The sequence below is a fragment of the Canis lupus genome, chromosome 25 (genome assembly GCF_048164855.1).
Source record: "Canis lupus baileyi chromosome 25, mCanLup2.hap1, whole genome shotgun sequence".
In the NCBI taxonomy this organism is placed as follows: Eukaryota; Metazoa; Chordata; class Mammalia; order Carnivora; family Canidae; genus Canis; species Canis lupus.
Window position 1 is genome coordinate 24,568,679 of NC_132862.1, and position 13,157 is coordinate 24,581,835.

The 13,157-nt window shown below is 34.7% G+C and overlaps 1 long non-coding RNA gene and 1 pseudogene across 3 annotated transcripts in view; one reads left to right on the forward strand and one right to left on the reverse strand.

Annotated features, from left to right (window-relative positions):
* LOC140617365 (uncharacterized) overlaps nucleotides 1-13,157 on the reverse strand; it is a 173,546-nt gene that overhangs the window by 65,577 nt on the left and 94,812 nt on the right. For all 3 annotated transcript variants that reach the window (XR_012017611.1, XR_012017609.1, XR_012017612.1), the window contains exon 3: nucleotides 987-1,135. This is a non-coding gene — a long non-coding RNA (uncharacterized lncRNA). The remainder of the gene's footprint in view (nucleotides 1-986; nucleotides 1,136-13,157) is intronic.
* Nucleotides 9,160-9,979, forward strand: LOC140617364 (myosin regulatory light chain 12B pseudogene; annotated as a pseudogene).

Here is a 13,157-nt window from a genome sequence, read left to right on the forward strand (position 1 = left end):
GGTGTATCCTTTCCCTGGCAGAAATCATTTGCTTCTAATAGAACCAAAATTTGCAAGTTAACCAGTAACTTCACAGTGTCTGTGTCCTAATCAATAGTAATTAGTAAGTAAAACAAAAGTACATCCCTTGCCTGAGCTTATGAGGCAATGCTTCAGTATGACATTGAAAGGACACACAATCATCCTTTTGCCTTATTTCCTGGTTTTGAATAATTTTTCTTAACACCAGGCTGACATCAGTAGGCTATGGAACTGTGCCAAGCTTGAGTCACACCCTAAGAAAATTTAGAGATTCCTCTGGATGACCACTACAGGGTGTTCCTCCTCCTTTTCGTCATGATGACATCCCCAGACCTGTCTTTGGGACCACTTAATTAAATAAAAGCAAAACCCTTGCTGGTCCCCATTAAGACCATGAGCTTTTCTGTCACCCTTAGCAGACATGAAAACTAATTGCTCTAAATCTTTCACATAAAAAGGTCTTCCTGTAACAGATGAGTTTATTACTACTGCAAATAAATTTAATCGTTGTAATGATCTAAAAAATCAGTGCTAATTAGCACTTCTCACTGACCAACATAAAAGAACTTTCTGGTATGTGGTTTATATTTGAAAGTTGCACTAACCCACTTCATTTTTAAAGCAAGGAATGCATGTTCAGACTATTTTAATGTATAAATTTAATGATTTTGCTTGTTTTCACTTTCTTAGCTACACTAGAAGGATAGATAAAATATTTCTTTTCACTTCCCTGCCCTTGAAAAGAGGTGATTTTTGGTTGCTAATGATTTGGACATATGTTTAATGAAAATTAACAATTGATTGTGAAAGATTAGGTGAAAGAGGTAGGGAAAAGAAATGCCTCTGCTAGAAGGGAATTAAGTATCACAGTGCCCCTTGCAAGCAGCCACCTTAGAGTAGGTAATAGCGTAGTTTACCTAAGCTACCTAAACTAAGGTTTCCAGCTTTGGAAAAATTTCACTCACCTGAACAAAGGTGCAGAAGCAGACAGCTTCCCAACTGTAAAAGACACTACCCATTTGAACAATGAGAATTCTGCAGCTACTCACACTGGAAATCAAAGATCCTTCTGGGTTCTAGCTATTACATAAACCTTCTGAATTCTGATGCAACTCTAGAAGAAAGAAGGGGAAAAGATATATGAGGAGAGGAAAGGGAGCACCTGGATGGGTGGCTCAGTCAGTTAAGTGGTTGCCTTCAGCTCAGGTCATGATCCCACGATCCTGGGATCAAGTCCCATAGGGAACCTGTTTCTGCCCCTTCCCCTCATTTATGCTTGTTCTCTCCCTCTCTCTCTCTCTCTCATAAATAAATGATAGATAAATGATAGATGATAGATAGATGATAGATAGATAGATGATAGATAGATAGATAGATAGATGATAGAATAAAAGAGAGGAGAGCTAAGGAAAAGTAGAAGACTCAAGTAATAACTAAGACAAAATGTCCTATCTGCCCTATAGGATAGAGTATCAAATTCCTCAATTAAATTGTGTTAGATTAAGAGGTGATATTTTTTTGCATATGTGAGTTTACTGAGATTCAACACTGTCCTATTTATCCAGGTGAAGATGCTGGCCCCCAATACTGAACCCCCATTGTCATCGCTAACTAATTGGAGCCAACCTCATAATTTCATTCTTTGGTCCCAAATCTCATCTTCCAGAAATATTTAAGTAGTGAGAGAGATAAATGAGGATTTTTCCTGTGAGATTCATTATCACAGATGGGGGGTGGGGTGGAGGATGGGGAGAAAAAGCATGATTGAGTGGAATAGAGCCAGATTAGAAGTCAGAGGACTAGATGCTATGTGCAAATTTGGACAAGTGACAACTTATTTGTTACTAATAGAATATCTCTTCTGGCTTTAGACTTACATGTGTCTCTTCCTCTCTCACTAATAATTGGACCATCTATTGGGCATAGCTTCTCAGGATTTCCTCAAGTTATTGGATATGATTATTGGTTGGGAAACTCCACTACAGCAATTTTGCTGCTACCCCCAAAGGAGTCTTGAAGTTTTGAATTTCTCACCAGATTGAGGAGGGGTGAATAGATAGGTTTCCCTAAAATTTTAATAGAGTCCCTACTCTCCTACCATTCCTAGATGCTCCAATATTAGAAAAGGGGAATTCTGTGTACATTTTTCACAGCCTCTTTACCTAGAGTTATAAGAAACTCTAGTTGTTAGATGAAACTCTGTACCTAGAACAGAAGAAGAGGTCAGAATAATATACCTAAAGATGATAAATAATAGTAATGTAATCAATAACAATTATTGAGTATTTATCAAATGCCACAAATATATTGAGAGCTTTATAAGCATTATTTAATTATTGAAAGAACTCTATAAAGCATATTCTTTTACCAACCCTACTTTATAAATAGAAAACTGAGAGGATGCAAGGATATGAACACAGTCTTATGGCTCATAACTAGCAACTGGCAGAGTCAGGCCTCAAACATGATTTATTATTTTACACTATAGTATATATATATCATTTCTTATTAAATTATATAGCACAAAAAGTAAGTATGGTTAGGCTTAGACAGAAGGAAATGTAAAGGAGATTTTGGAAAAAAAAAGAACATCTCATTCAACAGTTGACAGCATAAATCACAAATGGGAAAGATAAAAATTCTGAACATTTATTATTTATAGGACTCTCACCCTTCTAACGAAATTGGATCCTTAAGAGGGTTTATGGTTTGCTCAAATCTAAGTCATTCTTCATAAAATGATCATTCTCAATGTGAAGATAAAGTTCAGTGACATGTATAGAAAACTTATTGTAGGAGAAGCAAAGACAATAGCATTGCTGTAAGAAGCAAGAATTTGTATATATAGAGAGATTATATTGAAGGTTTCTCCTGAGATCAATCAGTCAAGGGCAGAAAAGAAAATTAAGCTGAACAGAAGTGTCTACCAAGCAATGTTAATAAATTCCTTAATGTAGATCTTTGTCTCAGCTCATCTATGAAACATGTGAATCTGAAACTATTAGTCAATACGTTTGTAACTGGGAATTGATTTTTTTATATGTGACAACAAATAACTGAGTTTTTTCTTAAAAGGGAAGGGAGTGAGATAAAAGATGGTCCTGTGGTATCTCCTGCTATGTTCAAATTAAAATATAATAAGACAAATTAGGATGAGAGATCTAAGATACCACAGCACACAAGAAAACTGGCATAAAGAGAAAAATTTGACAAATACTTCTCCACAGAGTTATTAAATTTCACAAATGATTTAAATAAATGAAGAGATATACCATGTTCATGAATTAAATGACTTAACAGAGTAAAATTTTCAATTCCCCTCAAATAAATCTACCTAAAATCATACCTATAGAATGTTTTTTATAGAAATTCTCTTGCTTAAGAATTCAACAAATTCTATATTTTAATATGGATTAAAATTTTATGATTAGCTGATTCAACTTTTAAAAAAATCAAATAAGATGTTAAAAATTTCCCCACAAGATATTAAAACAGATATGACCACAAATCCATAACAAAAATAATATGGTAATTTACAGCAAAAATACAACAGTAAAAATGAACACAAAACATAGAAATAGACACAGGAATATATGGGAATTTGAAATGTGATTAAGGTGATAATACCAGTGATAAGAAAAGCTAGGTTGTAAATGATATTGGAAAAACAGGTTTGCCATTTAGAGAAAAATAAAATTAAACTACATTGCATCACATGAAAACAGAATTCCAAGTGAATTAAATATCTAAGTGAGCAGGTAAAAGTAAGAAGCCAACAGAATAAAGTATAGGAAAATCTCTCTATGATGTATTACTTTTTTTTTCTTTATTTATTTATGATAGTCACAGAGAGAGAGAGAGAGAGAGGCAGAGAGAGAGGCAGAGACACAGGCAGAAGAAAAGCAGGCTCCATGCAGGGAGCCCGACGTGGGATTCGATCCCGGGTCTCCAGGTCTCCAGGATTGCACCTTGGGCCAAAGGCAGGCGCCAAACCACTGCGCCACCCAGGGATCCCCTGTATTACTTTTTCCTATTGCTGCTGTAACAAATAACTACAAACTTAATAATTTAAACGATACATATTTATTTTCTTATGGCACTATGGATCAGAAGTCCATGATAGCTCTTATGTTAAGGTTTCGGCAAGGTTGCATCCATTTCTAGCAGCTCTAGGGAAAAATCATTTATGTTGTCTTTCCCAGCTTCTAGAGGCAACCCATCTTCAACTATCTTTTCAAAGCCAGCAATGTAACATTTCCCTTACCCTGCCTCTGTTTTCACATCTCTTTCTCCCTAACAAACTACAGCCAAGAACAGCTCTCTACAATAAAGGATTCACATGAAATGGCAGGACACATGCACCCCAATGTTAATAGCAGCAATGTCCACAATAGTCAATCTGTGGAAGGAGCCTCGGTGTCCACTGAAAGATGAATAGATAAAGAAGATGTGGTATATGTATACAATGGAATATTACTCAGCCATTAGAAATAACAAATATCTACCATTTGCTTCAACATAGATAGAACTAGAGGGTATTATGCTGAGTGAAGTAAGTCAATTGGAGGACAAACATTATATGGTCTCATTTATTTGGGGAATATAAAAAACAGTAAAAGGGAATAAAGGGGAAGGGAGAGAAAATAAGTGGGAAATATCAGTGAGGGTGATGGAACATGAGAGACTCCTAACTCTGGGAAATGAACAAGGGGTAGTGAAAAGGGAGGTGGGCGGGGGGTTGGGGTGACTGGGTGATGGGCACTGAGGGGGGGCATTTGACGGAATGAGCACTGGGTGGTATACTATATGTTGGCAAATCGAACTCCAATAAAAACATATACAAAATAAAATAAAATTTAATTAAAATAAAATAAAATAAAATAAAATAAAATAAAATAAAAGATTCATATGATTACATTAGGCTCTTTTGGATAAATCAGAATAATCTCCCCCATTTCAAGGACCTAAATCTTAATTATATATGCAAAGTCCTTTCCATCACACAAGGTAACATTAACATGATCCAGGGATTAGGACATGGACATCTTTGGAGGACTATTATTTTACCTGTCATAATGACCTAGGAGAATATTTTTATAAATTAGGCAAGGAAAAAAACTTTAAAATGTACAAATCATAAGGTTAAAACTAAATGGATTTGACTACACCAACATTAAGGACTTCTGTTCAATGAAACAAAGTTAGCAAATGACAGACTGCAAATATTTGCAAAGTCAAAACCTGGGAAAAGGTTAGTACATTAGTACTCCCTAGAGTATACAAGGGATCTTACCTTATTAATAATTACTTTAACTGTAAATGGGCTAAACACTCCAACAAAAAGTGTTCAAGATTGGCAGAAAGAGTTTTACTTGTTAGATAAATAGATGATAGATGATAGATAGGTAGATAGATAGATAGATAGATAGATAGATAGATAGATAGATAGATATAGATAGATGACAGATATTTATCTTGAGCCAGACATTGCTAAGAACGAAATGATGAGTCCTCTATCTCATACATAACAATTTTTTTACATGCATAAGTTATTTTGTACTAATATAAATGAAACAAAAGTTTTTTCAGAAAGATGAAAAGCAATCAATGAATTTTTTTTTTTTTCAAACTCTATTGCCCCTTGAATTTTTTTAAGCTCACCTAGGGTCTAAACATCACAATAGTTTTAATGGCGTCCCTTAGCTACACAGGTACTTATCTAAGCCCAGTTAGACACAAAACAACCTATCAGATTAAAGGGGAATGGAGGGATGGCTGGATGGCTCAGCAGTTGAGTGTCTGCCTCAGGCTCAAGGCATGATCCCAGGGTTGCATCCAGCTCATTCTCCCCCTATATCTCTGCCTCTCTCTGTGTCTCTCATGAATAAATAAATAAAACTTTAAAAAATAATAAATGGATTTTACAATTTTAAATGTGAAATATATATGAGTTGGATTAATTTTATAAATTGTGATAGTTAACAGAGACAATTCCAAATAGTTACATGAGTGGTTCTGAAGTTTCTGTTATATGGCAATAGTACATAGAAATTTTATATAAATGTAGTTTACTAGCCTCATCCTGAGAAATTCCAATTCAGAAATTTTGAGTCTTGACTAGAATTCTGTATTTTTCACAGGCTCCAAAAGATTATTATGAGTTGGCAAATATCGAGGTTTGAAATACTCTGTTTGGTTATCAGCTTTTTTTTAAAGAAAAGATTCTATTTATTTATTCATGAGAGACACAGAGACAGAGAGGCAGAGACACAGGCAGAGGAAGAAATAGGCTCCATGCAGGGAGCCCAATATGGGACTCAATCCAGGGTTTCCAGGATCAGGACCTGGGCTGAAGGCAGCACTAAACCGCTAAGCCACCCAGGCTGCCCTGGTTATCAACTTTTGCATTAAAATTGGTGCAGAGTCAGTGTATACTTTATTAATGGTATTGACAATTATGGCTTGTTTATTCATATATACAGACTGTACTTTCTCATTTAGTGAATTAAGGTTCTCGTTTATCTCTGAAATTCTCAGAAGGCAGATAACTTTATTTGGATGACTTTCCTAAGCATTTTTCTTTTCTTTTTTTTTTTCTATAGGCAAGGCTCACACATACACTATCTCCATGGGACAAAGGTGCTACTCAATATTAGAAACCATTAACTTGAAAAGCAAAGCAATATCTTGTGGTTGACAGTTGTTGCAAATCTTGATCTTTATGAATTTATTTATTCTTTGAATTTGTAATAAAAGATAATGATCTTAGGTATACTTGTGGGAACATCATAAGTTTAAATTTTTTTATTATTTTTTAAAGACTGCATTTATTTCAAAGAGTGAGAGAGACAGAACACGCATGAGCAGGGGAGAGAGGCAGAGGGAGAAGCAGACTCCTTGCTAAGTGCAGAGATCCAATGTGGGACTCAATCCCAGGACACAGAGATCATGATGAGCTGAAGCCAGATGCTTAATCAACTGAGCCACCCAGGAGCCTATTTATATTATTATTTTAATTTTAATTGTTGATATAACTGTAAATTCACATGCATCTTTAAGAAATTACACAGCAAGATCCTGAATGCACTTTATCCAGTTTCCCTTAATGGTAATATCTTACAAAATTATAGAGCACATTGCAATCAGGAATTTGATATTGGTGTGATCCATTGGTCTTCAGATTTCCCTAGTTTTACTTGTATTCATTTGTGGCTGTGTCACTGTATTTATTTTTTTTCCAAGTTTTTACTTAAATTCCAGTTAGTTAAGACACAGTGTAATATTAGTTTCAGGTATAGGACCTCGTGATTCATCACTTATATAGAACACCCACTGCTCATCACAAGTGCACTCCTGATAAGTTTTACATCACCCACTTAATACCCATCTCCCTGCCCACCTTCCCTCCAGTAATTTTCAGTTTGTTCCCTATAGGTAAAAGTCTGTTTCATGGTTTGTCTCTCTCTTTGCTTCCCCCTACGTTCATCTGTTTTATTTCTTAAATTCCACATATGGGTGAAATCATGTGGGATTTGTCTTTTTCTGATTCACTTATTTTGGTTAGCATAATATACTCTAGTTCACCCATGTCATTTTAAATGGCAAGATTTCATTCTTTTTTTGGCTGAGTAATATTCCATTGTGTGTGTATATATCACTTCTTTTTAAATCCATTAATCAGTTGACAGACATTTGGCTTCTTTCCATAATTTGGCTATTGTTGGTAATGCTGCTATAAACATCAGGGTGCATGTTTCCCTTTGAATCAGTATTTTTTATCCTTTGGGTAACTATCTAGTAGTGCAATTGCTGAATTATAGGGTAGTTTTATTTTTAACCATTTAAGTAACCTCTATACTGCTTTTCCAGAGTGGGGCAGAATGAATTTTAAAAAGTCCAACTACAACTCTCTGCAAGAGACATGCAAAGCAAAAGGTACAAAAAGTTGTATCATAAAAGTAATAACCAAAAATAGCTGGAGTGGCTATACTAATATAAAAAATCAATTTTAAGGCAAAAGTTGTACTAGAAACAAAGAAGGACATTTTTAATAATAAAGTGGTCTGTCATTCAAGAAGATAAAGTACTCATAGGCATAAATGTACCTAACAACAGCGCCCCAAAACCACATGAAGCAAAACTGACAAAACCAAAGTAAGAAATGGACAATTTGACAATAAGAGTTAGAGAATTCAATACCCATCATGGAATATCAGTCAGATGATCAACAAGGAAATAGATAACTTGTAAACACTATCAACCAACTGGACCTAAAGAAACATCCATAAACACTTCGTTTGTTGTTAGTAAGTTACACACATTTCTCAAGTGCCTTTGGAACAGTTTCCAAAATTGACCACCATAGGCCATAAAAGAAATCTCAGCAAACTTAAAAGAGTGGAAGTATACAAAATATATACTAACCACATGGAATTAAATTAGAAATCAGTTACAGAAGGAAATTTTAGGAATTCATAAATATGTAAAATTAATACATTTATAAATAAAACTATGGATGAAAAAAGAAATCACAAGGAAAATTAGAAAATACAATAAGGTAGGTACATGTACCAAAAAGACAACATATAAACACTTAGGGGATGCAGCTAAAACAGTACCTAAAGGGAAATTTATAGCTATAAGCCCCTATATTAAAAAATAAAAGAGGATACTGGGGCACCTGGGTGGTCAATTGTTTAAGCATCTGACTTTGGCTCAGGTCATGACCTCAGGGTCCTGAGATTGAGCTCTGCATCAGGTTCCATGCTCTGTGGGGAGTCTGCTTGCACCTCTGCCCCTCCCTGCCATGCTTTCTCACTCTCTTTCTCAAATAAATAAATAAAATCTTTTAAAAAATAAAAGAGAATACAAATAAATGCTTTAACCATCCACCTTAAAAATCTAAAACAAAACAAAATGACAAACTAAATCCAAAGCAAGTAGAAGAAAGGAAATAATAAAGTCTAGTGGAAATAGAAAATACAAAAGTAATAGGAAAAAAACAACAAAACCAAGTGTTGGTTCTTTGAGGAAATAAATGCATTCACAAACCTTTAATTAAACTGTCCAAGATGGGCCCCTCATCGTCCCACGTGGGCAGCGGGGCTCTGGTGTCGCGCATCGAGTTAAGCAGCCACCATGTCGAGCAAAAAGGCAAAGACCAAGACCACCAAGAAGCGCCCCCCAGCATGCAACATCCAATGTATTTGCTATGTTTGACCAGTCACAGATTCGGGAGTTCAAAGAGGCCTTCAAGATGATTGATCAGAACAGAGATGATTTCATTGATAAGGAAGATTTGCATGATATGCTTGCTTCTCTAGGGAAGAATCCAACCGATGCATACCTTGAGGCCATGATGAATGAGGCTCCAGAGCCCATTAATTTCACCATGTTCCTCACGATGTTTGGTGAGAAGTTAAATGGCACAGATCTGGAAGATGTCATCAGAAATGCTTTTGCTTGCTTTGATGAAGAAGCAACTGGCACCATCCAGGAAGATTACCCGAGAGAGCTGTTGACAACCATGGGAGACCGGTTTACGGATGAGGAGGTGAATGAGCTGTACAGGGAAGCACCTATCGACAAGAAGGGGAATTTCAATTACATTGAGTTCACGTGCATCCTTATACATGGAGCAAAAGACAAAGATGATTGAAAGAACTTTAGCTAAAACCTTCCAGTTGCTTTGTCTTACTCTGTTTTATTTCTCAGACACTTTCCTCCACCCTCATAGACCTGTTTCATGCAACTTAGTTTCACAGCGTTGGTCTCTTTTTTGATCTATTTATTCTAGACCTTTCTGCCACTTAGCACTTGTATAATCAGACTGCAAATGGGTTGAGGTTGTAAATTGTGCTGAAAAAGAGATTGCGAATAAAAATCAACAAATGTGAAAGCCCAGGAAAATATATCCGGTATTTCTGGTTTTGCTGGATTTTTACATTTTTATAATAATAAAAACTATTTTGAAAAAAAAAAAAAACTGGCCAAGATAAAAAGAGAGAAGATTTAAATTACTAAAATTGGTGGGGGGGCGGGGGGGAGATGCATCACTAATCCTGACAGAAATTAAAATGATTATAAGAGAATACTATGAACAATTGAGTGTAAATAAATTAGATACCCTAGATGAAATGGCCAAATTTCTATGAAGAGACAAACTGCTGAAACTGACTCAAATAGAAACAGAAAATCTGGATAGACCTATAAGAAGTTAAGATAATAAACACATAACCAAAAACTTCCTTCAAAGTAGAGCACACAGATGGCTTCACTGGCAAATATTATCAAATGTTTAAAGAAAAATTAATACCAATTCTTCAGAAACTCTTCTGAAATATATAAATGTGAGAATACTCTCCAATTTATTCTATGAAGGCAGTGTTACCCTGATACTAAAACCACAAATGCATGTCACAAAAAAACTATAGACCAATATCCCTTATGAATGAATACACATACAAAAATCCTCTGCAAAATGCTATCAAACAAAACCCAGAAACATTTAAAAAGGATTATACACCATGACCAACTGAGACTTATCCAAAGAATTCAAGGTTCAATTAACATAAAATAATAAAGTATATAATTTATCTTCTTAAGAGAATAAAGGAGGGAAAACATAAGATCATGCCAAAAGATACGGAAAAAGCATGACAAAATCCAACAACTTTTCATGATAAAAACACTCAACAAAATAGGAATAGGAGAAAGCTCTGTCTGACAAAGACCATCTATGAAAAACCCATAATCAACATCAGATTTAATGGTGAATGATGGTTTTCCCCTTAATATCAGAAATAGGTAGAGGCTGTGACCTCTTGATATTTCTACTTAGCATTATATTGTAGTTCTAGAAAGGGAAATTAGACAATAAAAAGAAATACAATGTATCCAGATTGGAAAAGAAGTAAAATTACCTCTATTTGCAGATGACATGATCTTGTATATAAATAATCCTAAAGAAAACTCACACAACTATTTGACCTAATAAATATACCATGTTTGTGGGTTTGAAGACTTAGTACTGATTAAAATAGCAATACTCTTCAAATAGTCAAAAACATCTTGACAGAGAACAATGAAAATGGAAGACTCTGCACTTTGCAAAACTCAATATAAAGCCACAGTAATCAAAATGGTGTGATACTGACAACAAGGATAGATATATAGCTCAATAGTAGAGAATTGAGAATCTAGAAATCAACCTTCATATTTATGGTCAATTGATTTTTGACAAGGGTGCCAAGACAATTCAATGGGGAAACAACATTCTTTTCAACAAATGGTACTGAGACAAGTGGAATCTACATCCAAAACAATGAAGTTGGTCCCTATCTCACACCACACGCAAAAATTAAGTACAAATAGATTACAGACCTAAAAGTAACACTTAAAACTATAAAATTCTTGAAGAAAGCATAATAAATCTTTCCGACCTTTTAATTTAAAAGATTGTAAAAAAAAAAATTCTGACCTGAATTAGACAACAGTTTCTTAGATATTAACACCAAAGTAAAGAAAAAATAAATTAGTTGGACTTGGTCAAAATTAAAAACCTATCTTCTTCAAAGAACACCAACAAGAAAGTGAAAAGACAATACACAGAATGGGATAAAATGTTTGCAAGTCATATTTCTGTGAAAAGGACTTGTATCCACAATATATAAAGACCCCTAAACTCAATTCTTAACTAAAAACTATAATAAAAAATAAAAACAATTTAAAAATGGAGGGGAGATTGAATAATCATTTCTCCAAATAAGATATAGAAGTGGGTATAAAGCACATAAAAAGATGCTCAACCTCATTATTCATTAAGGAAATAAAAAACAAAGCCACAATAAGATAGCACTTCACACCCACTAGGATGGCTAAAATTAAAACATGTTGATGAATATGAGGAGAAACTGACACCCTTACACATTGCTGGTAGGAACACAGAGTGGTGCGGCTGATTTGGAAAACAGTCTGTCAGTCCTTGAACAGACAACTTAGAGTTATCATGTAACCTAGCAATTCCACTTCAAGTATATACCCAAGAGAATTGAAAATATATGTCTATACAAACTTGTACATAAATATCTATAGCAGCATTATTCACAGTATACAAAACACAGAAACAGCTTAAACGTCCATCAACTAATGAATGGATAAACAAAATGTGGTGCTTCTATATACTGGAATATTATTCAACAATAAAAAATTAAATTACCAATTCATGACACAACATGGATGAGACTCTAAAACATAATGATAAGGGGATCCCTGGGTGGCTCAGCAGTTTGGCGCCTGCCTTTGACCCAGGGCGCAATCTTCGGGTCCCGGGATTGAGTCCCGCGTCAGACTCCTGGCATGAAGCCTGCTTCTCCCTCTGCCTGTGTCTCTGCCTCTCTCTCTCTCTCTCTCTCTCTATATATATATATATATATATATATATATATATATAAAGAATAAATAAATAAAACCTTTAAAAACATAAAACATTATGATAAGTAAGCAAAAGGCCATATATTTATGGCTCTATTTATATGAAATGTACAGAATAGGCAAATGCACAGAGAAAGAAAAAAAATTAGTCACTGCCAGAAGTCTGCAAGGTGGGAAAAATGGAAAATGAGGGCTTATAGTCTTTCTGGAGCAAGAAAAGTGTTTTAAATTAGATAACAGTTGCATAATTCTATTTGTTATAATTTTTTTAAAAAACTGTACACTTTAAGAGTGTAAATCTATGTATGTGAATGCCTCCATAAAGCTCCTATTTTTAAAAAGCCTATTAGACAAGGAGTTATGGACACTGAATTCTAATCTCAGTGCTGTCATTCTTTTATAATATGACTTCAGACAAGACTTTATTCTTCCTGGCCTCAATCTCCTCATCTGTGAAATAAAAATTGATAAATATATGCCCTTCTATTTCTAACAATTTATTGTTCTGTACCTCTCACCTCCTTTATAAAACAGCTCTTTGCCCAACTATCTAAAGGTGAGCTATTCGTACTATGAACTCTCAAAAGGTTAACTATGTTGGATTGCTGCTATTTTACTTCACCTGACCTCCTTCACTAGAAATGTGAGCCACGTAAAGGCTCAGGACTATCTTGCACATGACAAGGACTCAATAATCTTTTTAG